Raw genomic sequence first — 27128 nt, 5'->3', positions numbered from 1 at the left:
TCATATGTGACCTACCAAAATGAACCACCTCACACTTATCTGGGTTGAACTCCATCTGCCACTTCTCAGCCCAGTTTTGCATCCTATCGATGTCCCGCTGTAACCTCTGACAGCCCTCCACACTATCCACAACACCCCCAACCTTTGTGTCATCAGCAAATTTACTAACCCACCCCTCCACTTCCTCATCCAGGTCATTTATAAAAATCACGAAGAGAAGGGGTCCCAGAACAGATCCCTGAGGCACACCACTGGTCACCGGCCTCCATGCAGATCTGAGGGAATCTCACAGTCTGGGGGAAGAAGCTCTTACCCAGTCTGGCCGTCCTAGTCCTGATGCTCCTGTACCTCTTTCCTGACGGTAGTGGGTCAAAGAGAGAGTGGGATGGGTGTTAGGGATCCTCAACAATGCATTGGGCCCTTCGTATACAACGCTCCCGGAAAATGTCACAGATGGGGCGGTGGGGGCGGGGAGGAGGAGGGAGAGCCCGGAGAGCTTGTCTGTGTACAAAGTATACAAGTAAAATAATATGTTTCAGATTTATTAATACACGTACATCAAAATACATAGCGAAATGCAAAGTTTGTATTAACAACCAACATGACCTAAGGACGTGCTGGGAGCAACCTGCAAATGTCACCACGTATTCTAGTGCTACCAAAGCACATTCACTGTGTCCAAAAGAACACCACCAGCAAGGAGAACACTACCATGCTCAGACAGGCTCCAACCCCAGGACAAGCTGCCTCGGGGCCTTCAGTCTACATTGGACTCGTAGACTTCAGAGCTCCAACTTCTGAAGTTAACTCACAGACTCAGGGCTTCAGCTATTGGGCTGAATCCCACTCCCATCAGGGAGGAGGCTACGTAGCATCCACACCAGGACCATCAGACTCAGAAACAGTGACTTTCCCCAAGCAGTGAGGCTGATCAACACCTCCACCCACTGACCCACCCCTCCACACCCCCAATCACCCACCGACCCACCCCTCCACACACCCAATCACCCACTGACCCACCCCTCCACACCCCCAATCACCCACTGACCAACCCCTCCACACCCCCAATCACCCACCGACCCACCCCTCCACACCCCCAATCACCCACTGACCCACCCCTCCACACCCCCAATCACCCACTGACCCACCCCTCCAAACACCCAATCACTCACTGACTCACCCCTCCACACCCCCAATCATCTACTGACCCACCCCTCCACACCCCTAATCACCCACTGACCCACCCCTCCACACCCCCAATCACCCACTGACCCACCCCTCCACACCCCCAATCACCCACCGACCCACCCCTCCACACCCCCAATCACCCACTGACCCACCCCTCCACACCCCCAATCACCCACTGACCCACCCCTCCACACTCCCAATCACCCACTGACCCACCCCTCCAGACCCCCAATCACCCACTGACCCACCCCTCCACACCCCCAACCACCCACTGACACACCCCTCCACACCCCCAATCACCCACTGACCCACCCCTCCACACCCCCAATCACCCACTGACCCACCTTCAACACCCCCAATCACACACTGACCCACCCCTCCACACCCCCAATCACCCACTGACCCACCCCTCCACACCCCAATCACCCACTGACCCACCCCTCCACACCCCCAATCACCCACTGACCCACCCCTCCACACCCCCAATCACCCACTGACCCACCCCTCCACACCCCCAATCACCCACCGACCCACCCCTCCACACCCCCAATCACCCACTAACACACCCCTCCACACCCCCAATCACCCACTGACCCACCCCTCCACACCCCCAACCACCCACTGACTCACCCCTCCACACCCCCAATCACCCACTGACCCACCCCTCCACACCCCCAATCACCCACTGACCCACCTTCAACACCCCCAATCACCCACTGACCCACCCCTCCACACCCCCAATCACCCACTGACCCACCCCTCCACACCCCCAATCACCCACTGACCCACCTCTCCACACCCCCAATCACCCACTGACCCAACCCTCCACACCCCCAATCAACCAACGACCCAACCCTCCACACCCCCAACCACCCACTGACCCACCCCTCCACACCCCCAATCACCCACCGACCCACCCCTCCACACCCCCAATCACCCACTGACCCACCCTTCCACACCCCCAATCACCCACTGACCCACCTCTCCACACCCCCAATCACCCACTGACCCACCCCTCCACACCCCCAATCACACACTGACCCACCCCTCCACACCCCCAATCACCCACTGACCCACCCCTCCACACCCCCCATCACCAACCGACCCACCCCTCCACACCCCCGATCACACTAACCCACTCCTCCACACCCCCAATCACCCACTGACCCACCCCTCCACAACCCCAATCACCCACTGACCCACCCCACCACACCCCCAATCACCCTCCGACCCACCCCTCCACACCCCCAATCACCCACTGACCCACACCTCCACACCCCCGATCACTCACTGACCCACCCCTCCACACCCCCAATCACCCACTGACCCACCCCTCCACACCCCCGATCACCCACTGACCCACCCCTCCACACACACAATCACCCACTGACCCACCCCTCCACACCCCCAATCACCCACTGACCCACCCCTCCACACCCCCGATCACCCACTGACTCACCCCTCCACACCCCCGATCACATTGACCCACACCTCCACACCCCCAATCACCCACTGACCCACCCCACCCCACCCCCAATCACCCACCGACCCACCCCTCCACACCCCCAATCACCCACTGACCCACACCCCTACACCCCCAATCACCCACTGACCCACACCCCTACACACCCAATCACCCACTGACCCACCCCTCCACACCCCCAACCACCCACTGACCCACCCCTCCACACCCCCAATCACCCAGCCCTCCACACCCCCAATCAACCACTGACCCACCCCTCCACACCCCCAATCACCCACTGACCCACCGCTCCACACACCCAATCACCCACCCCTCCACACCCCCAATCACCCACTGACCCACCCCTCCACACCCCCAATCACCCACTGACCCACCCCTGCACACCCCCAATCACCCAATGACACACCCCACCACACCCCCAATCACCCACTGACCCACCTCTCCACAGTCCCAATCGCCCACTGACCAACCCCTCCACACCCCCAATCTCCCACTGACACACCCCTCCACACCCCCAATCACCCACCGACCCACCCCTCCACACCCCCAATCACCCACCGACCCACCCCTCCACACCCCCAATCACCCACTGACTCACCCCTCCACACCCCCGATCACACTGACCCACACCTCCATACCCCGAATCACCCACCGACCCACCCCTCCACACCCCCAATCACCCACTGACCCACCCCTCCACACCGCCGATCACCCACTGACTCACCCCTCCACACCCCCAATCACCCACTGACCCACCCCTCCACACCCACAATCACCCACCGACCCACCCCTCCACACCCCCAATCAGCCAATGACCCACACCCCTACACCCCCAATCACCCACTGACCCACCCCTCCACACCCCCAACCACCCACTGACCCACCCCTCCACACCCCCAATCACCCACTGACCCACCGCTCCACACACCCAATCACCCACCCCTCCACACCCCCAATCACCCACTGACCCACCCCTCCACACCCCCAATCACCCACTGACCCATCCCTCCACACCCCCAATCACCCACTGACCCACCCCTCCACACCCCTAATCACCCACTGACCCACCCCTCCACACCCCCAATCACCCACAGACCCACCCCTCCACACCCCCAATCACCCACCAACCCACCCCTCCACACCCCCAATCACCCACCGACTCACCCCTCCACACCCCCAATCACCCACCGAACCGCCCCTCCACACCCCCAATCACCCACCGACCCACCCCTCCACACCCCCAATCACCCACTGACTCACCCCTCCACACCCCCGATCACACTGACCCACCCCTCTACACCCCCAATCACCCACCGACCCACCCCTCCACACCCCCAATGAGCCACTGACCCACCCCTCCACACCCCCAATCACCCACTGACCCACCTCTCCACACCCCCAATCACCCACTGACCCAACCCTCCACACCCCCAATCACCCACCGACCCACCCCTCCACACCCCCAACCACCCACTGACACACCCCTCCACACCCCCAATCACCCACCGACCCACCCCTCCACACCCCCAATCACCCACTGACCCACCCCTCCACACCCCCAATCACCCACTGACCCACCTCTCCACACCCCCAATCACCCACCGACCCACCCCTCCACACCCCCAACCACCCACTGACACACCCCTCCACACCCCCATCACCCATTGACCCACCCCTCCACACCCCCAATCACCCACTGACCCACCCCTCCACACCCCCAATCACACACTGACCCACCCCTCCACACCCCCAATCACCCACTGACCCACCCCTCCACACCCCCGATCACCCACCGACCCACACCTCCACACCCCCGATCACCCTGACCCACTCCTCCACACCCCCAATCACCCACTGACCCACCCCTCCACACCCCAATCACCCACTGACCCACCCCTCCACACCCCCAATCACCCACTGACCCACCCCTCCACACCCCCAATCACCCACTGACCCACCCCTCCACACCCCCAATCACCCACCGACCCACCCCTCCACACCCCCAATCACCCACTAACACACCCCTCCACACCCACAATCACCCACTGACCCACCCCTCCACACCCCCAACCACCCACTGACTCACCCCTCCACACCCCCAATCACCCACTGACCCACCCCTCCACACCCCCAATCACCCACTGACCCACCTTCAACACCCCCAATCACCCACTGACCCACCCCTCCACACCCCCAATCACCCACTGACCCACCCCTCCACACCCCCAATCACCCACTGACCCACCCCTCCACACCCCCAATCACCCACTGAACCACCTCTCCAGACCCACAATCACCCACTGACCCAACCCTCCACACCCCCATTCACCCAACGACCCACCCCTCCACACCCCCAACCACCCACTGACACACCCCTCCAGACCCACAATCACCCACCGACCCACCCCTCCACACCCCCAATCACCCACTGACCCACCCCTCCACACCCCCAATCACCCACTGACCGACCTCTCCACACCCCCAATCACCCACTGACCCAACCCTACACACCCCCAATCACCCACCGACCCACCCCTCCACACCCCCAACCAACCACTGACACACCCCTCCACACCCCCATCACCCACTGACCCACCCCTCCACACCCCCAATCACCCACTGACCCACCCCTCCACACCCCCAATCACACACTGACCCACCCCTCCACACCCGCAATCACCCACTGACCCACCCCTCCACACCCCCGATCACCCACCGACCCACCCCTCCACACCCCCGATCACACTGACCCACTCCTCCACACCCCCAATCACCCACTGACCCACCCCTCCACAACCCCAATCACCCACTGACCCACCCCACCACACCCCCAATCACCCTCCGACCCACCCCTCCACACCCCCAATCACCCACTGACCCACCCCTCCACACCCCCGATCACTCACTGACCCACCCCTCCACACCCCCAATCACCCACTGACCCACCCCTCCACACCCCCGATCACCCACTGACCCACCCCTCCACACCCCCAATCACCCACTGACCCACCCCTCCACACCCCCAATCACCCACTGACCCACCCCTCCACACACCCGATCACCCACTGACTCACCCCTCCACACCCCCGATCACATTGACCCACACCTCCACACCCTCAATCACCCACTGACACACCCCTCCACACCCCCAATCACCCACCGACCCACCCCTCCACACCCCCAATCACCCAACGACCCACACCCCTACACCCCCAATCACTCACTGACCCACACCCCTACACACCCAATCACCCACTGACACACCCCTCCACACCCCCAACCACCCACTGACCCACCCCTCCACACCCCCAATCACCCACCCCTCCACACCCCCAAGCACCCACTGACCCACCCCTCCACACTCCCAATCACCCACTGACCCACCGCTCCACACACCCAATCACCCACCCCTCCACACCCCCAATCACCCACTGACCCACCCCTCCACACCCCCAATCACCCACTGACCCACCCCTCCACACCCCCAATCACCCAATGACCCACCCCTCCAAACCCCCAATCACCCACTGACCCACCTCTCCACAGTCCCAATCGCCCACTGACCAACCCCTCCACACCCCCAATCTCCCACTGACACACCCCTCCACACCCCCAATCACCCACTGACCCACCCCTCCACACCCCCAATCACCCACCGACCCACCCCTCCACACCCCCAATCACCCACCGACCCACCCCTCCACACCCCCAATCACCCACTGACTCACCCCTCCACACCCCCGATCACACTGACCCACACCTCCATACCCCCAATCACCCACTGACCCACCCCTCCACACCCCCAATCACCCACTGACCCACCCCTCCACACCGCCGATCACCCACTGACTCACCCCTCCACACCCCCAATCACCCACTGACCCACCCCTCCACACCCACAATTACCCAGCGACCCACCCCTCCACACCCCCAATCAGCCACTGACCCACACCCCTACACCCCCAATCACCCACTGACCCACCCCTCCACACCCCCAACCACCCACTGACCCACCCCTCCACACCCCCAATCACCCACTGACCCACCGCTCCACACACCCAATCACCCACCCCTCCACACCCCCAATCACCCACCGACCCACCCCTCCACACCCCCAACCACCCACTGACACACCCCTCCACACCCCCATCACCCACTGACCCACCCCTCCACACCCCCAATCACCCACTGACCCACCCATCCACACCCCCAATCACACACTGACCCACCCCTCCACACCCACAATCACCCACTGACCCACCCCTCCACACCCCCTATCACCCACCGACCCACCCCTCCACACCACCGATCACCCTGACCAACTCCTCCACACCCCCAATCACCCACTGACCCACCCCTCCACACCCTAATCACCCACTGACCCACCCCTCCAAACCCCCAATCACCCACTGACCCACCCCTCCACACCCCCAATCACCCACTGACCCACCCCTCCACACCCCCAATCACCCACCGACCCACCCCTCCACACCCCCAATCACCCACTACCACACCCCTCCACACCCACAATCACCCACTGACCCACCCCTCCACACCCCCAACCACCCACTGACTCACCCCTCCACACCCCCAATCACCCACTGACCCACCCCTCCACACCCCCAATCACCCACTGACCCACCTTCAACACCCCCAATCACCCACTGACCCACCCCTCCACACCCCCAATCACCCACTGACCCACCCCTCCACACCCCCAATCACCCACTGACCCACCTCTCCACACCCCCAATCACCCACTGACCCAACCCTCCACACCCCCAATCACCCACCGACCCACCCCTCCACACCCCCAACCACCCACTGACACGCCCCTCCACACCCCAATCACCCACTAACCCACCCCTCCACACCCCCAATCACCCACTGACCCACCCCTCCACACCCCCAATCACACACTGACCCACCCCTCCACACCCCCAATCACCCACTGACCCACCCCTCCACACCCCCAATCACCCACTGACCCACCCCACCACACCCCCAATCACCCTCCGACCCACCCCTCCACACCCCCAATCACCCACTGACCCACCCCTCCACACCCCCGATCACTCACTGACCCACCCCTCCACACCCCCAATCACCCACTGACCCACCCCTCCACACCCCCGATCACCCACTGACCCACCCCTCCACACCCCCAATCACCCACTGACCCACCCCTCCACACCCCCAATCACCCACTGACCCACCCCTCCACACCCCCGATCACCCACTGACTCACCCCTCCACACCCCCGATCACATTGACCCACAACTCCACACCCTCTATCACCCACTGACACACCCCTCCACACCCCCAATCACCCACCGACCCAACCCTCCACACCCCCAATCACCCACTGACCCACACCCCTACACCCCCAATCACTCACTGACCCACACCCCTACACACCAATCACCCACTGACCCACCCCTCCACACCCCCAACCACCCACTGACACACCCCTCCACACCCCCAATCACCCACCCCTCCACACCCCCAAGCACCCACTGACCCACCCCTCCACACCCCCAATCACCCACTGACCCACCGCTCCACACACCCAATCACCCACCCCTCCACACCCCCAATCACCCACTGACCCACCCCTCCACACCCCCAATCACCCACTGACCCACCCCTCCACACCCCCAATCACCCAATGACCCACCCCTCCACACCCCCAATCACCCACTGACCCACCTCCCAACAGTCCCAATCGCCCACTGACCAACCCCTCCACACCCCCAATCTCCCACTGACACACCCCTCCACACCCCCAATCACCCACTGACCCACCCCTCCACACCCCCAATCACCCAACGACCCACCCCTCCACACCCCCAATCACCCACCGACCCACCCCTCCACACCCCCAATCACCCACTGACTCACCCCTCCACACCCCCGATCACACTGACCCACACCTCCATACCCCCAATCACCCACCGACCCACCCCTCCACACCCGCAATCACCCACTGACCCACCCCTCCACACCGCCGATCACCCACTGACTCACCCCTCCACACCCCCAATCACCCACTGACCCACCCCTCCACACCCACAATCACCCACCGACCCACCCCTCCACACCCCCAATCAGCCACTGACCCACACCCCTACACTCCCAATCACCCACTGACCCACCCCTCCACACCCCCAACCACCCACTGACCCACCCCTCCACACCCCCAATCACCCACTGACCCACCGCTCCACACACCCAATCACCCACCCCTCCACACCCCCAATCACCCACTGACCCACCCCTCCACACCCCCAATCACCCACTGACCCATCCCTCCACACCCCCAATCACCCACTGACCCACCCCTCCACAACCCCAATCACCCAATGACCCACCCCCCCACACCCCCAATCACCCACTGACCCACCCCTCCACACCCCCAATCACCCACCGACCCACCCCTCCACACCCCCAATCACCCACCAACCCACCCCTCCACACCCCCAATCACCCACTGACGCACCCCTCCACACCCCCAATCACCCACAGACCCACCCCTCCACACCCCCAATCACCCACCGACCCACCCCTCCACACCCCCAATCACCCACTGACCCACCCCTCCACACCCCCAATCACACACTGACCCACCCCTCCACACCCCCAATCACCCACTGACCCACCCCTCCACACCCCCGATCACCCACCGACCCACCCCTCCACACCCCCGATCACCCTGACCCACTACTCCACACCCCCAATCACCCACTGACCCACCCCTCCACACCCCAATCACCCACTGACCCACCCCTCCACACCCCCAATCACCCACTGACCCACCCCTCCACACCCCCAATCACCCACTGACCCACCCCTCCACACCCCCAATCACCCACCGACCCACCCCTCCACACCCCCAATCACCCACTAACACACCCCTCCACACCCACAATCACCCACTGACCCACCCCTCCACACCCCCAACCACCCACTGACTCACCCCTCCACACCCCCAATCACCCACTGACCCACCCCTCCACACCCCCAATCACCCACTGACGCACCTTCAACACCCCCAATCACCCACTGACCCACCCCTCCACACCCCCAATCACCCACTGACCCACCCCTCCACACCCCCAATCACCCACTGACCCAACCCTCCACACCCCCAATCACCCAACGACCCACCCCTCCACACCCCCAACCACCCACTGACACACCCCTCCACACCCACAATCACCCACCGACCCACCCCTCCACACCCCCAATCACCCACTGACCCACCCCTCCACACCCCCAATCACCCACTGACCCACCTCTCCACACCCCCAATCACCCACTGACCCAACCCTCCACACCCCCAATCACCCACCAACCCACCCCTCCACACCCCCAACCAACCACTGACACACCCCTCCACACCCCCATCACCCACTGACCCACCCCCCCACACCCCCAATCACCCACTGACCCACCCCTCCACACCCCCAATCACACACTGACCCACCCCTCCACACCCCCAATCACCCACTGACCCACCCCTCCACACCCCCGATCACCCACCGACCCACCCCTCCACACCCCCCATCACCCACTGACCCACCCCTCCACACCCCCAATCACCCACTGACCCACCCCTCCACAACCCCAATCACCCACTGACCCACCCCACTACACCCCCAATCACCCTCCGACCCACCCCTCCACACCCCCAATCACCCACTGACCCACCCCTCCACACCCCCGATCACTCACTGACCCACCCCACCACACCCCCAATCACCCACTGACCCACCCCTCCACACCCCCGATAACCCACTGACCCACCACTCCACACCCCCAATCACCCACTGACCCACCCCTCCACACCCCCAATCACCCACTGACCCACCCCTCCACACCCCCGATCACCCACTGACTCACCCCTCCACACCCCCGATCACATTGACCCACACCTCCACACTCTCAATCACCCACTGACACACCCCTCCACACCCCCAATCACCCACCGACCCACCCCTCCACACCCCCAATCACCCACTGACCCACACCCCTACACCCCCAATCACTCACTGACCCACACCCCTACACACCCAATCACCCACTGACCCACCCCTGCACACCCCCAACCACCCACTGACCCACCCCTCCACACCCCCAATCACCCACTGACCCACCGCTCCACACACCCAATCACCCACCCCTCCACACCCCCAATCACCCACTGACCCACCCCTCCACACCCCCAATCACCCACTGACCCACCCCTCCACACCCCCAATCACCCAATGACCCACCCCTCCACACCCCCAATCACCCACTGACCCACCTCTCCACAGTCCCAATCGCCCACTGACCAACCCCTCCACACCCCCAATCTCCCACTGACACACCCCTCCACACCCCCAATCACCCACTGACCCACCCCTCCACTTCCCCAATCACCCACCGACCCACCCGTCCACACCCCCAATCACCCACCGACCCACCCCTCCACACCCCCAATCACCCACTGACTCACCCCTCCACACCCCCGATCACACTGACCCACACCTCCATACCCCCAATCACCCACCGACCCACCCCTCCACACCCCCAATCACCCACTGACCCACCCCTCCACACCGCCGATCACCCACTAACTCACCCCTCCACACCCCCAATCACCCACTGACCCACCCCTCCACACCCACAATCACCCAGCGACCCACCCCTCCACACCCCCAATCAGCCACTGACCCACACCCCTACACCCCCAATCACCCACTGACCCAACCCTCCACACCCCCCACCACCCACTGACCCACCCCTCCTGACCCCCAATCACCCACTGACCCACCGCTCCACACACCCAATCACCCACCCCTCCACACCCCCAATCACCCACTGACCCACCCCTCCACACCCCCAATCACCCACTGACCCATCCCTCCACACCCCCAATCAACCACTGACCCACCCCTCCACACCCCCAATCACCCAATGACCCACCCCTCCACACCCCCAATCACCCACTGACCCACCCCTCCACACCCCCAATCACCCACCGACCCACCCCTCCACACCCCCAGTCACCCACCAACCCACCCCTCCACACCCCCAATCACCCAGTGACTCACCCCTCCACACCCCCAATCACCCACTGACCCACCCCTCCACACCCCCAATCACCCACCGACCCACCCCTCCACACCCCCAATCACCCACTGACCCACCCCTCCACACCCCCAATCACCCACCGACCCACCTCTCCACACCCCCAATCACCCACCGACCCACCTCTCCACACCCCCAATCACCCACCGACCCACCCCTCCACACCCCCAACCACCCACTGACACACTCCTCCACACCCCCAATCACCCACCGACCCACCCCTCCACACCCCCAATCACCCACTGACCCACCCCTCCACACCCCCAATCACACACTGACCCACCTCTCCACACCCCCAATCACCCACTGACCCAACCCTCCACACCCCCAATCACCCACCGATCCACCCCTCCACACCCCCAACCACCCACTGACACACCCCTCCACAACCCCATCACCCACTGACCCACCCCTCCACACCCCCAATCACCCACTGACCCACCCATCCACACCCCCAATCACACACTGACCCACCCCTCCACACCCCCAATCACCCACTGACCCACCCCTCCACAACCCCGATCACCCACCGACCCACCCCTCCACACCCCCGATCACCCTGACCCACTCCTCCACACCCCCAATCACCCACTGACCCACCCCTCCACACCCCAATCACCCACTGACCCACCCCTCCACACCCCCAATCACCCACTGACCCACCCCTCCACACCCCCAATCACCCACTGACCCACCCCTCCACACCCCCAATCACCCACCGACCCACCCCTCCACACCCCCAATCACCCACTAACACACACCTCCACACCCACAATCACCCACTGACCCACCCCTCCACACCCCCAACCACCCACTGACTCACCCCTCCACACCCCCAATCACCCACTGACCCACCCCTCCACACCCCCAATCACCCACTGACCCACCTTCAACACCCCCAATCACCCACTGACCCACCCCTCCACACCCCCAATCACCCACTGACCCACCCCTCCACACCCCCAATCACCCACTGACCCACCTCTCCACACCCCCAATCACCCACTGACCCAACCCTCCACACCCCCAATCACCCACTGACCCAACCCTCCACACCCCCAATCACCCAACGACCCACCCCTCCACACCCCCAACCACCCACTGACACACCCCTCCACACCCCCAATCACCCACTGACCCACCCCTCCACACCCCCAATCACCCACTGACCCACCCCTCCACACCCCCAACCACCCACTTACACACCCCTCCACACCCCCAATCACCCACTGACCCACCCCTCCACACCCCCAATCACCCACTGACCCACCCCTCCACACCCCCAATCACACACTGACCCACCCCTCCACACCCACAATCACCCACTGACCCACCCCTCCACACCCCCGATCACCCACCGACCCACCCCTCCACACCCCCGATCACACTGACCCACTCCTCCACACCCCCAATCACCCACTGACCCACCCCTCCACAACCCCAATCACCCACTGACCCACCCCACCACACCCCCAATCACCCTCCGACCCACCCCTCCACACCACCAATCACCCACTGACCCACCCCTCCACACCCCCGATCACTCACTGACCCACCCCTCCACACCCCCAATCACCCACTGACCCACCCCTCCACACCCCCGATCACCCACTGACCCACCCCTCCACACCCCCAATCACCCACTGACCCACCCCTCCACACCCCCGATCACCCACTGACTCACCCCTCCACACCCCCGATCACATTGACCCACAACTCCACACCCTCAATCACCCACTGACACACCCCTACACACCCCCAATCACCCACCGACCCACCCCTCCACACCCCCAATCACCCACTGACCCACACCCCTACACCCCCAATCACTCACTGACCCACACCCCTACACACCCAATCACCCACTGACCCACCCCTCCACACTCCCAACCACCCACTGACCCACCCCTCCACACCCCCAATCACCCACCCCTCCACACCCCCAAGCACCCACTGACCCACCCCTCCACACCCCCAATCACGCACTGACCCACCGCTCCACACACCCAATCACCCACCCCTCCACACCCCCAATCACCCACTGACCCACCCCTCCACACCCCCAATCACCCACTGACCCACCCCTCCACACCCCCAATCACCCAATGACCCACCCCTCCACACCCCCAATCACCCACTGACCCACCTCTCCACAGTCCCAATCGCCCACTGACCAACCCCTCCACACCCCTAATCTCCCACTGACACACCCCTCCACACCCCCAATCACCCACTGACCCACCCCTCCACACCCCCAATCACCCACCGACCCACCCCTCCACACCCCCAATCACCCACCGACCCACCCCTCCACACCCCCAATCACCCACTGACTCACCCCTCCACACCCCCGATCACACTGACCCACACCTCCATACCCCCAATCACCCACCGACCCACCCCTCCACACCCCCAATCACCCACTGACCCACCCCTCCACACCGCCGATCACCCACTGACTCACCCCTCCACACCCCCAATCACCCACTGACCCACCCCTCCACACCCCCAATCACCCACCGACCCACCCCTCCACACCCCCAATCACCCACTGACCCACCCCTCCACACCCCCAATCACCCACTGACCGACCTCTCCACACCCCCAATCACCCACTGACCCAACCCTACACACCCCCAATCACCCACCGACCCACCCCTCCACACCCCCAAGAAACCACTGACACACCCCTCCACACCCCCATCACCCACTGACCCACCCCTCCACACCCCCAATCACCCACTGACCCACCCCTCCACACCCCCAATCACACACTGACCCACCCCTCCACACCCCCAATCACCCACTGACCCACCCCTCCACACCCCCGATCACCCACCGACCCACCCCTCCAAACCCCCGATCACACTGACCCACTCCTCCACACCCCCAATCACCCACTGACCCACCCCTCCACAACCCCAATCACCCACTGACCCACCCCACCACACCCCCAATCACCCTCCGACCCACCCCTCCACACCCCCAATCACCCACTGACCCACCCCTCCACACCCCCGATCACTCACTGACCCACCCCTCCACACCCCCGATCACCCACTGACCCACCCCTCCACACCCCCGATCACCCACTGACCCACCCCTCCACACCCCCAATCACCCACTGACCCACCCCTCCACACCCCCAATCACCCACTGACCCACCCCTCCACACCCCCGATCACCCACTGACTCACCCCTCCACACCCCCGATCACATTGACCCACACCTCCACACCCTCAATCACCCACTGACACACCCATCCACACCCCCAATCACCCACCGACCCACCCCTCCACACCCCCAATCACCCACTGACCCACACCCCTACACCCCCAATCACTCACTGACCCACACCCCTACACACCCAATCACCCACTGACACACCCCTCCACACCCCCAACCACCCACTGACCCACCCCTCCACACCCCCAATCACCCACCCCTCCACACCCCCAAGCACCCACTGACCCACCCCTCCACACCCCCAATCACCCACTGACCCACCGCTCGACACACCCAATCACCCACCCCTCCACACCCCCAATCACCCACTGACCCACCCCTCCACACCCCCAATCACCCACTGACCCACCCCTCCACACCCCCAATCACCCACTGACCCACCCCTCCACACCCCCAATCACCCACTGACCCACCTCTCCACAGTCCCAATCGCCCACTGACCAACCCCTCCACACCCCCAATCTCCCACTGACACACCCCTCCACACCCCCAATCACCCACTGACCCACCCCTCCACACCCCCAACCACCCACTGACTCACCCCTCCACACCCCCAATCACCCACTGACCCACCCCTCCACACCCCTAATCACCCACTAACCCACCTTCAACACCCCCAATCACCCACTGACCCACCCCTCCACACCCCCAATCACCCACTGACCCACCCCTCCACACCCGCAATCACCCACTGACCCACCTCTCCACACCCCCAATCACCCACTGACCCAACCCTCCACACCCCCAATCACCCAACGACCCACCCCTCCACACCCCCAACCACCCACTGACACACCCCTCCACACCCCCAATCACCCACCGACCCACCCCTCCACACCCCCAATCACCCACTGACCCACCCCTCCACACCCCCAATCACCCACTGACCCACCTCTCCACACCCCCAATCACCCACTGACCCAACCCTCCACACCCCCAATCACCCACCGACCCACCCCTCCACACCCCCAACCACCCACTGACACACCCCTCCACACCCCCATCACCCACTAACCCACCCCTCCACACACCCAATCACCCACTGACCCACCCCTCCACACCCCCAATCACACACTGACCCACCCCTCCACACCCCCAATCACCCACTGACCCACCCCTCCACACCCCCGATCACCCACCGACCCACCCCTCCACACCCCCGATCACACTGACCCACTCCTCCATACCCCCAATCACCCACTGACCCACCCCTCCACAACCCCAATCACCCACTGACCCACCCCACCACACCCCCAATCACCCTCTGACCCACCCCTCCACACCCCCAATCACCCACTGACCCACCCCTCCACACCCCCGATCACTCACTGACCCACCCCTCCACACCCCCAATCACCCACTGACCCACCCCTCCACACCCCCGATCACCCACTGACCCACCCCTCCACACCCCCAATCACCCACTGACCCACCCCTCCACACCCCCAATCACCCACTGACCCACCCCTCCACACCCCCGATCACCCACTGACTCACCCCTCCACACCCCCGATCACATTGACCCACAACTCCACACCCTCAATCACCCACTGACACACCCCTCCACACCCCCAATCACCCACCGACCCAACCCTCCACACCCCCAATCACCCACTGACCCACACCCCTACACCCCCAATCACTCACTGACCCACACCCCTACACACCAATCACCCACTGACCCACCCCTCCACACCCCCAATCACCCACTGACCCACCCCTCCACACCCCCAATCACCCACCCCTCCACACCCCCAAGCACCCACTGACCCACCCCTCCACACCCCCAATCACCCACTGACCCACCGCTCCACACACCCAATCACCCACCCCTCCACACCCCCAATCACCCACTGACCCACCCCTCCACACCCCCAATCACCCACTGACCCACCCCTCCACACCCCCAATCACCCAATGACCCACCCCTCCACACACCCAATCACCCACTGACCCACCTCTCCACAGTCCCAATCGCCCACTGACCAACCCGTCCACACCCCCAATCTCCCACTGACACACCCCTCCACACCCCCAATCACCCACTGACCCACCCCTCTACACCCCCAATCACCCACTGACCCACCCCTCCACACCCCCAATCACCCACCGACCCACCCCTCCACACCCCCAATCACCCACTGACTCACCCCGCCACACCCCCGATCACACTGACCCACACCTCCATACCCCCAATCACCCACCGACCCACCCCTCCAAACCCGCAATCACCCACTGACCCACCCCTCCACACCGCCGATCACCCACTGACTCACCCCTCCACACCCCCAATCACCCACTGACCCACCCCTCCACACCCACAATCACCCACCGACCCACCCCTCCACACCCCCAATCAGCCACTGACCCACACCCCTACACCCCCAATCACCCACTGACCCACCCCTCCACACCCCCAACCACCCACTGACCCACCCCTCCACACCCCCAATCACCCACTGACCCACCGCTCCACACACCCAATCACCCACCCCTCCACACCCCCAATCACCCACTGACCCACCCCTCCACACCCCCAATCACCCACTGACCCATCCCTCCACACCCCCTATCACCCACTGACCCACCCCTCCACAACCCCAATCACCCAATGACCCACCCCTCCACACCCCCAATCACCCACTGACCCACCCCTCCACACCCCCAATCACCCACCGACCCACCCCTCCACACCCCCAATCACCCACCAACCCACCCCTCCACACCCCCAATCACCCACTGACTCACCCCTCCACACCCCCAGTCACCCACCGACCCACCCCTCCACACCCCCAATCACCCACCAACCCACCCCTCCACACCCCCAATCACCCACCTACCCACCCCTCCACACCCCCAATCACCCACTGACTCACCCCTCCACACCCCCAGTCACCCACCGACCCACCCCTCCACACCCCCAATCACCCACCGACCCACCCCTCCACACCCCCAATCACCCACTGACCCACCCCTCCACACCCCCAATCACACACTGACCCACCCCTCCACACCCCCAATCACCCACTGACCCACCCCTCCACACCCCCGATCACCCACCGACCCACCCCTCCACACCCCCGATCACCCTGACCCACTACTCCACACCCCCAATCACCCACTGACCCACCCCTCCACACCCCAATCACCCACTGACCCACCCCTCCACACCCCCAATCACCCACTGACCCACCCCTCCACACCCCCAATCACCCACTGACCCACCCCTCCACACCCCCAATCACCCACTGACCCACCCCTCCACACCCCCAATCACCCACTAACACACCCCTCCACACCCACAATCACCCACTGACCCACCGCTCCACACCCCCAACCACCCACTGACTCACCCCTCCACACCCCCAATCACCCACTGACCCACCCCTCCACACCCCCAATCACCCACTGACCCACCTTCAACACCCCCAATCACCCACTGACCCACCCATCCACACCCCCAATCACCCACTGACCCACCCCTCCACACCCCCAATCACCCACTGACCCACCTCTCCACACCCCCAATCACCCACTGACCCAACCCTCCACACCCCCAATCACCCAACGACCCACCCCTCCACACCCCCAACCACCCACTGACACACCCCTCCACACCCACAATCACCCACCGACCCACCCCTCCACACCCCCAATCACCCACTGACCCACCCCTCCACACCCCCAATCACCCACTGACCCACCTCTCCACACCCCCAATCACCCACTGACCCAAACCTCCACACCCCCAATCACCCACCAACCCACCCCTCCACACCCCCAACCAACAACTGACACACCCCTCCACACCCCCATCACCCACTGACCCACCCCTCCACACCCCCAATCACCCACTGACCCACCCCTCCACACCCCCAATCACACACTGACCCACCCCTCCACACCCCCAATCACCCACTGACCCACCCCTCCACACCCCCGATCACCCACCGACCCACCCCTCCACACCCCCGATCACACTGACCCACTCCTCCACACCCCCAATCACCCACTGACCCACCCCTCCACAACCCCAATCACCCACTGACCCACCCCACCACACCCCCAATCACCCTCCGACCCACCCCTCCACACCCCCAATCACCCACTGACCCACCCCTCCACACCCCCGATCACTCACTGACCCACCCCTCCACACCCCCAATCACCCACTGACCCACCCCTCCACACCCCCGATCACCCACTGACCCACCCATCCACACCCCCAATCACCCACTGACCCACCCCTCCACACCCCCAATCACCCACTGACCCACCCCTCCACACCCCCGATCACCCACTGACTCACCCCTCCACACCCCCGATCACATTGACCCACACCTCCACACCCTCAATCACCCACTGACACACCCCTCCACACCCCCAATCACCCACTGACCCACCCCTCCACACCCCCAATCACCCAAAGACCCACACCCCTACACCCCCAATCACTCACTGACCCACACCCCTACACACCCAATCACCCACTGACCCACCCCTCCACACCCCCAATCACACACTGACCCACCCCTCCACACCCCCAATCACCCACTGACCCACCCCTCCACACCCCCGATCACCCACCGACCCACCCCTCCACACCCCCGATCACACTGACCCACTCCTCCACACCCCCAATCACCCACTGACCCACCCCTCCACAACCCCAATCACCCACTGACCCACGCCACCACACTTCCAATCACCCTCCGACCCACCCCTCCACACCCCCAATCACCCACTGACCCACCCCTCCACACCCCCGATCACTCACTGACCCACCCCTCCACACCCCCAATCACCCACTGACCCACCCCTCCACACCCCCGATCACCCACTGACCCACCCATCCACACCCCAAATCACCCACTGACCCACCCCTCCACACCCCCAATCACCCACTGACCCACCCCTCCACACCCCCGATCACCCACTGACTCACCCCTCCACACCCCCGATCACATTGACCCACACCTCCACACCCTCAATCACCCACTGACACACCCCTCCACACCCCCAATCACCCACCGACCCACCCCTCCACACCCCCAATCACCCACTGACCCACACCCCTACACCCCCAATCACTCACTGACCCACACCCCTACACACCCAATCACCCACTGACCCACCCCTCCACACCCCCAACCACCCACTGACCCACCCCTCCACACCCCCAATCACCCACCCCTCCACACCCCCAAGCACCCACTGACCCACCCCTCCACACCCCCAATCACCCACTGACCCACCGCTCCACACACCCAATCACCCACCCCTCCACACCCCCAATCACCCACTGACCCACCCCTCCACACCCCCAATCACCCACTGACCCACCCCTCCACACCCCCAATCACCCAATGACCCACCCCTCCACACCCCCAATCACCCACTGACCCACCTCTCCACAGTCCCAATCGCCCACTGACCAACCCCTCCACACCCCCAATCACCCACTGACCCACCCCTCCACTCCCCCAATCACCCACCGACCCACCCCTCCACACCCCCAATCACCCACCGACCCACCCCTCCACACCCCCAATCACCCACTGACTCACCCCTCCACACCCCCGATCACACTGACCCACACCTCCATACCCCCAATCACCCACCGACCCACCCCTCCACACCCCCAATCACCCACTGACCCACCCCTCCACACCGCCGATCACCCACTGATTCACCCCTCCACACCCCCAATCACCCACTGACCCACCCCTCCACACCCACAATCACCCAGCGACCCACCCCTCCACACCCCCAATCAGCCACTGACCCACACCTCTACACCCCCAATCACCCACTGACCCACCCCTCCACACCCCCAACCACCCACTGACCCACCCCTCCACACCCCCAATCACCCACTGACCCACCGCTCCACACACCCAATCACCCACCCCTCCACACCCCCAATCACCCACTGACCCACCCCTCCACACCCCCAATCACCCACTGACCCATCCCTCCACACCCCCAATCAACCACTGACCCACCCCTCCACACCCCCAATCACCCAATGACCCACCCCTCCACACCCCCAATCACCCACTGACCCACCCCTCCACACCCCCAATCACCCACCGACCCACCCCTCCACACCCCCAATCACCCACCAACCCACCCCTCCACACCCCCAATCACCCAGTGACTCACCCCTCCACACCCCCAATCACCCACTGACCCACCCCTCCACACCCCCAATCACCCACTGACCCAACCCTCCACACCCCCAATCACCCACCGACCCACCGCTCCACACCCCCAACCACCCACTGACACACCCCTCCACACCCCCAATCACCCACCGACCAACCCCTCCACACCCCCAAACACCCACTGACCCACCCCTCCACACCCCCAATCACACACTGACCCACCTCTCCACACCCCCAATCACCCACTGACCCAACCCTCCACACCCCCAATCACACACCGATCCACCCCTCCACACCCCCAACCACCCACTGACACACCCCTCCACAACCCCATCACCCACTGACCCACCCCTCCACACCCCCAATCACCAACTGACCCACCCATCCACACCCCCAATCACACACTGACCCACCCCTCCACACTCCCAATCACCCACTGACCCACCCCTCCACAACCCCGATCACCCACCGACCCACCCCTCCACACCCCCGATCACCCTGACCCACTCCTCCACACCCCCAATCACCCACTGACCCACCCCTCCACACCCCAATCACCCACTGACCCACCCCTCCACACCCCCAATCACCCACTGACCCACCCCTCCACACCCCCAATCACCCACTGACCCACCCCTCCACACCCCCAATCACCCACCGACCCACTCCTCCACACCCCCAATCACCCACTAACACACCCCTCCACACCCACAATCACCCACTGACCCACCCCTCCACACCCCCAACCACCCACTGACTCACCCCTCCACACCCCCAATCACCCACTGACCCACCCCTCCACACCCCCAATCACCCACTGACCCACCTTCAACACCCCCAATCACCCACTGACCCACCCCTCCACACCCCCAATCACCCACTGACCCACCCCTCCACACCCCCAATCACCCACTGACCCACCTCTCCACACCCCCAATCACCCACTGACCCAACCCTCCACACCCCCAATCACCCACTGACCCAACCCTCCACACCCCCAATCACCCAACGACCCACCCCTCCACACCCCCAACCACCCACTGACACACCCCTCCACACCCCCAATCACCCACCGACCCACCCCTCCACACCCCCAATCACCCACTGACCCACCCCTCCACACCCCCAACCACCCACTTACACACCCCTCCACATCCCCATCACCCACTGACCCACACCTCCACACCCCCAATCACCCACTGACCCACCCCTCCACACCCCCAATCACACACTGACCCACCCCTCCACACCCACAATCACCCACTGACCCACCCCTCCACACCCCCGATCACCCACCGACCCACCCCTCCACACCCCCGATCACACTGACCCACTCCTCCACACCCCCAATCACCCACTGACCCACCCCTCCACAACCCCAATCACCCACTGACCCACCCCACCACACCCCCAATCACCCTCCGACCCACCCCTCCACACCACCAATCACACACTGACCCACCCCTCCACACCCCCGATCACATTGACCCACACCTCCACACCCTCAATCACCCACTGACACACCCCTCCACACCCCCAATCACCCACTGACCCACCCCTCCACACCCCCAATCACCCAAAGACCCACACCCCTACACCCCCAATCACTCACTGACCCACACCCCTACACACCCAATCACCCACTGACCCACCACTCCACACCCCCAATCACACACTGACCCACCCCTCCACACCCCCAATCACCCACTGACCCACCCCTCCACACCCCCGATCACCCACCGACCCACCCCTCCACACCCCCGATCACACTGACCCACTCCTCCACACCCCCAATCACCCACTGACCCACCCCTCCACAACCCCAATCACCCACTGACCCACGCCACCACACTTCCAATCACCCTCCGACCCACCCCTCCACACCCCCAATCACCCACTGACCCACCCCTCCACACCCCCGATCACTCACTGACCCACCCCTCCACACCCCCAATCACCCACTGACCCACCCCTCCACACCCCCGATCACCCACTGACCCACCCATCCACACCCCAAATCACCCACTGACCCACCCCTCCACACCCCCAATCACCCACTGACCCACCCCTCCACACCCCCGATCACCCACTGACTCACCCCTCCACACCCCCGATCACATTGACCCACACCTCCACACCCTCAATCACCCACTGACACACCCCTCCACACCCCCAATCACCCACCGACCCACCCCTCCACACCCCCAATCACCCACTGACCCACACCCCTACACCCCCAATCACTCACTGACCCACACCCCTACACACCCAATCACCCACTGACCCACCCCTCCACACCCCCAACCACCCACTGACCCACCCCTCCACACCCCCAATCACCCACTGACCCACCCGTCCACACCCCCAAGCACCCACGGACCCACCCCTCCACACCCCCAATCACCCACTGACCCACCGCTCCACACACCCAATCACCCACTGACCCACCCCTCCACACCCCCAATCACCCACTGACCCACCCCTCCACACCCCCAATCACCCACTGACCCACCCCTCCACACCCCCAATCACCCAATGACCCACCCCTCCACACCCCCAATCACCCACTGACCCACCTCTCCACAGTCCCAATCGCCCACTGACCAACCCCTCCACACCCCCAATCACCCACTGACCCACCCCTCCACTCCCCCAATCACCCACCGACCCACCCCTCCACACCCCCAATCACCCACCGACCCACCCCTCCACACCCCCAATCACCCACTGACTCACCCCTCCACACCCCCGATCACACTGACCCACACCTCCATACCCCCAATCACCCACCGACCCACCCCTCCACACCCCCAATCACCCACTGACCCACCCCTCCACACCGCCGATCACCCACTGACTCACCCCTCCACACCCCCAATCACCCACTGACCCACCCCTCCACACCCACAATCACCCAGCGACCCACCCCTCCACACCCCCAATCAGCCACTGACCCACACCTCTACACCCCCAATCACCCACTGACCCACCCCTCCACACCCCCAACCACCCACTGACCCACCCCTCCACACCCCCAATCACCCACTGACCCACCGCTCCACACACCCAATCACCCACCCCTCCACACCCCCAATCACCCACTGACCCACCCCTCCACACCCCCAATCACCCACTGACCCATCCCTCCACACCCCCAATCAACCACTGACCCACCCCTCCACACCCCCAATCACCCAATGACCCACCCCTCCACACCCCCAATCACCCACTGACCCACCCCTCCACACCCCCAATCACCCACCGACCCACCCCTCCACACCCCCAATCACCCACCAACCCACCCCTCCACACCCCCAATCACCCAGTGACTCACCCCTCCACACCCCCAATCACCCACTGACCCACCCCTCCACACCCCCAATCACCCACTGACCCAACCCTCCACACCCCCAATCACCCACCGACCCACCGCTCCACACCCCCAACCACCCACTGACACACCCCTCCACACCCCCAATCACCCACCGACCAACCCCTCCACACCCCCAAACACCCACTGACCCACCCCTCCACACCCCCAATCACACACTGACCCACCTCTCCACACCCCCAATCACCCACTGACCCAACCCTCCACACCCCCAATCACACACCGATCCACCCCTCCACACCCCCAACCACCCACTGACACACCCCTCCACAACCCCATCACCCACTGACCCACCCCTCCACACCCCCAATCACCAACTGACCCACCCATCCACACCCCCAATCACACACTGACCCACCCCTCCACACTCCCAATCACCCACTGACCCACCCCTCCACAACCCCGATCACCCACCGACCCACCCCTCCACACCCCCGATCACCCTGACCCACTCCTCCACACCCCCAATCACCCACTGACCCACCCCTCCACACCCCAATCACCCACTGACCCACCCCTCCACACCCCCAATCACCCACTGACCCACCCCTCCACACCCCCAATCACCCACTGACCCACCCCTCCACACCCCCAATCACCCACCGACCCACTCCTCCACACCCCCAATCACCCACTAACACACCCCTCCACACCCACAATCACCCACTGACCCACCCCTCCACACCCCCAACCACCCACTGACTCACCCCTCCACACCCCCAATCACCCACTGACCCACCCCTCCACACCCCCAATCACCCACTGACCCACCTTCAACACCCCCAATCACCCACTGACCCACCCCTCCACACCCCCAATCACCCACTGACCCACCCCTCCACACCCCCAATCACCCACTGACCCACCTCTCCACACCCCCAATCACCCACTGACCCAACCCTCCACACCCCCAATCACCCACTGACCCAACCCTCCACACCCCCAATCACCCAACGACCCACCCCTCCACACCCCCAACCACCCACTGACACACCCCTCCACACCCCCAATCACCCACCGACCCACCCCTCCACACCCCCAATCACCCACTGACCCACCCCTCCACACCCCCAACCACCCACTTACACACCCCTCCACATCCCCATCACCCACTGACCCACACCTCCACACCCCCAATCACCCACTGACCCACCCCTCCACACCCCCAATCACACACTGACCCACCCCTCCACACCCACAATCACCCACTGACCCACCCCTCCACACCCCCGATCACCCACCGACCCACCCCTCCACACCCCCGATCACACTGACCCACTCCTCCACACCCCCAATCACCCACTGACCCACCCCTCCACAACCCCAATCACCCACTGACCCACCCCACCACACCCCCAATCACCCTCCGACCCACCCCTCCACACCACCAATCACACACTGACCCACCCCTCCACACCCCCGATCACTCACTGACCCACCCCTCCACACCCCCAATCACCCACTGACCCACCCCTCCACACCCCCAATCACCCACTGACCCACCCCTCCACACCCCCAATCACCCACTGACCCACCCCTCCACACCCCCAATCACCCACTGACCCACCCCTCCACACCCCCGATCACCCACTGACTCACCGCTCCACACCCCCGATCACATTGACCCACAACTCCACACCCTCAATCACCCACTGACACACCCCTACACACCCCCAATCACCCACCGACCCACCCCTCCACACCCCCAATCACCCACTGACCCACACCCCTACACCCCCAATCACTCACTGACCCACACCCCTACACACCCAATCACCCACTGACCCACCCCTCCACACTCCCAACCACCCACTGACACACCGCTCCACACACCCAATCACCCACCCCTCCACACCCCCAATCACCCACTGACCCACCCCTCCACACCCCCAATCACCCACTGACCCACCCCTCCACACCCCCAATCACCCAATGATTCACCCCTCCACACCCCCAATCACCCACTGACCCACCTCTCCACAGTCCCAATCGCCCACTGACCAACCCCTCCACACCCCCAATCTCCCACTGACACACCCCTCCACACCCCCAATCACCCACTGACCCACCCCTCCACACCCCCAATCACCCACCGACCCACCCCTCCACACCCCCAATCACCCACCGACCCACCCCTCCACACCCCCAATCACCCACTGACTCACCCCTCCACACCCCCGATCACACTGACCCACACCTCCATACCCCCAATCACCCACCGACCCACCCCTCCACACCCCCAATCACCCACTGACCCACCCCTCCACACCGCCGATCACCCACTGACTCACCCCTCTACACCCCCAATCACCCACTGACCCACCCCTCCACACCCACAATCACCCACCGACCCACCCCTCCACACCCCCAATCAGCCACTGACCCACACCCCTACACCCCCAATCACCCACTGACCCACCCCTCCACACCCCCAATCACCCACTGACCCACCGCTCCACACACCCAATCACCCACTGACCCACCCCTCCACACCCCCAATCACCCACTGACCCACCCC

Source organism: Mobula hypostoma, chromosome X1 (assembly GCF_963921235.1).
Source record: "Mobula hypostoma chromosome X1, sMobHyp1.1, whole genome shotgun sequence".
In the NCBI taxonomy this organism is placed as follows: Eukaryota; Metazoa; Chordata; class Chondrichthyes; order Myliobatiformes; family Myliobatidae; genus Mobula; species Mobula hypostoma.
Note: the sequence above shows the minus strand (reverse complement) of the source record.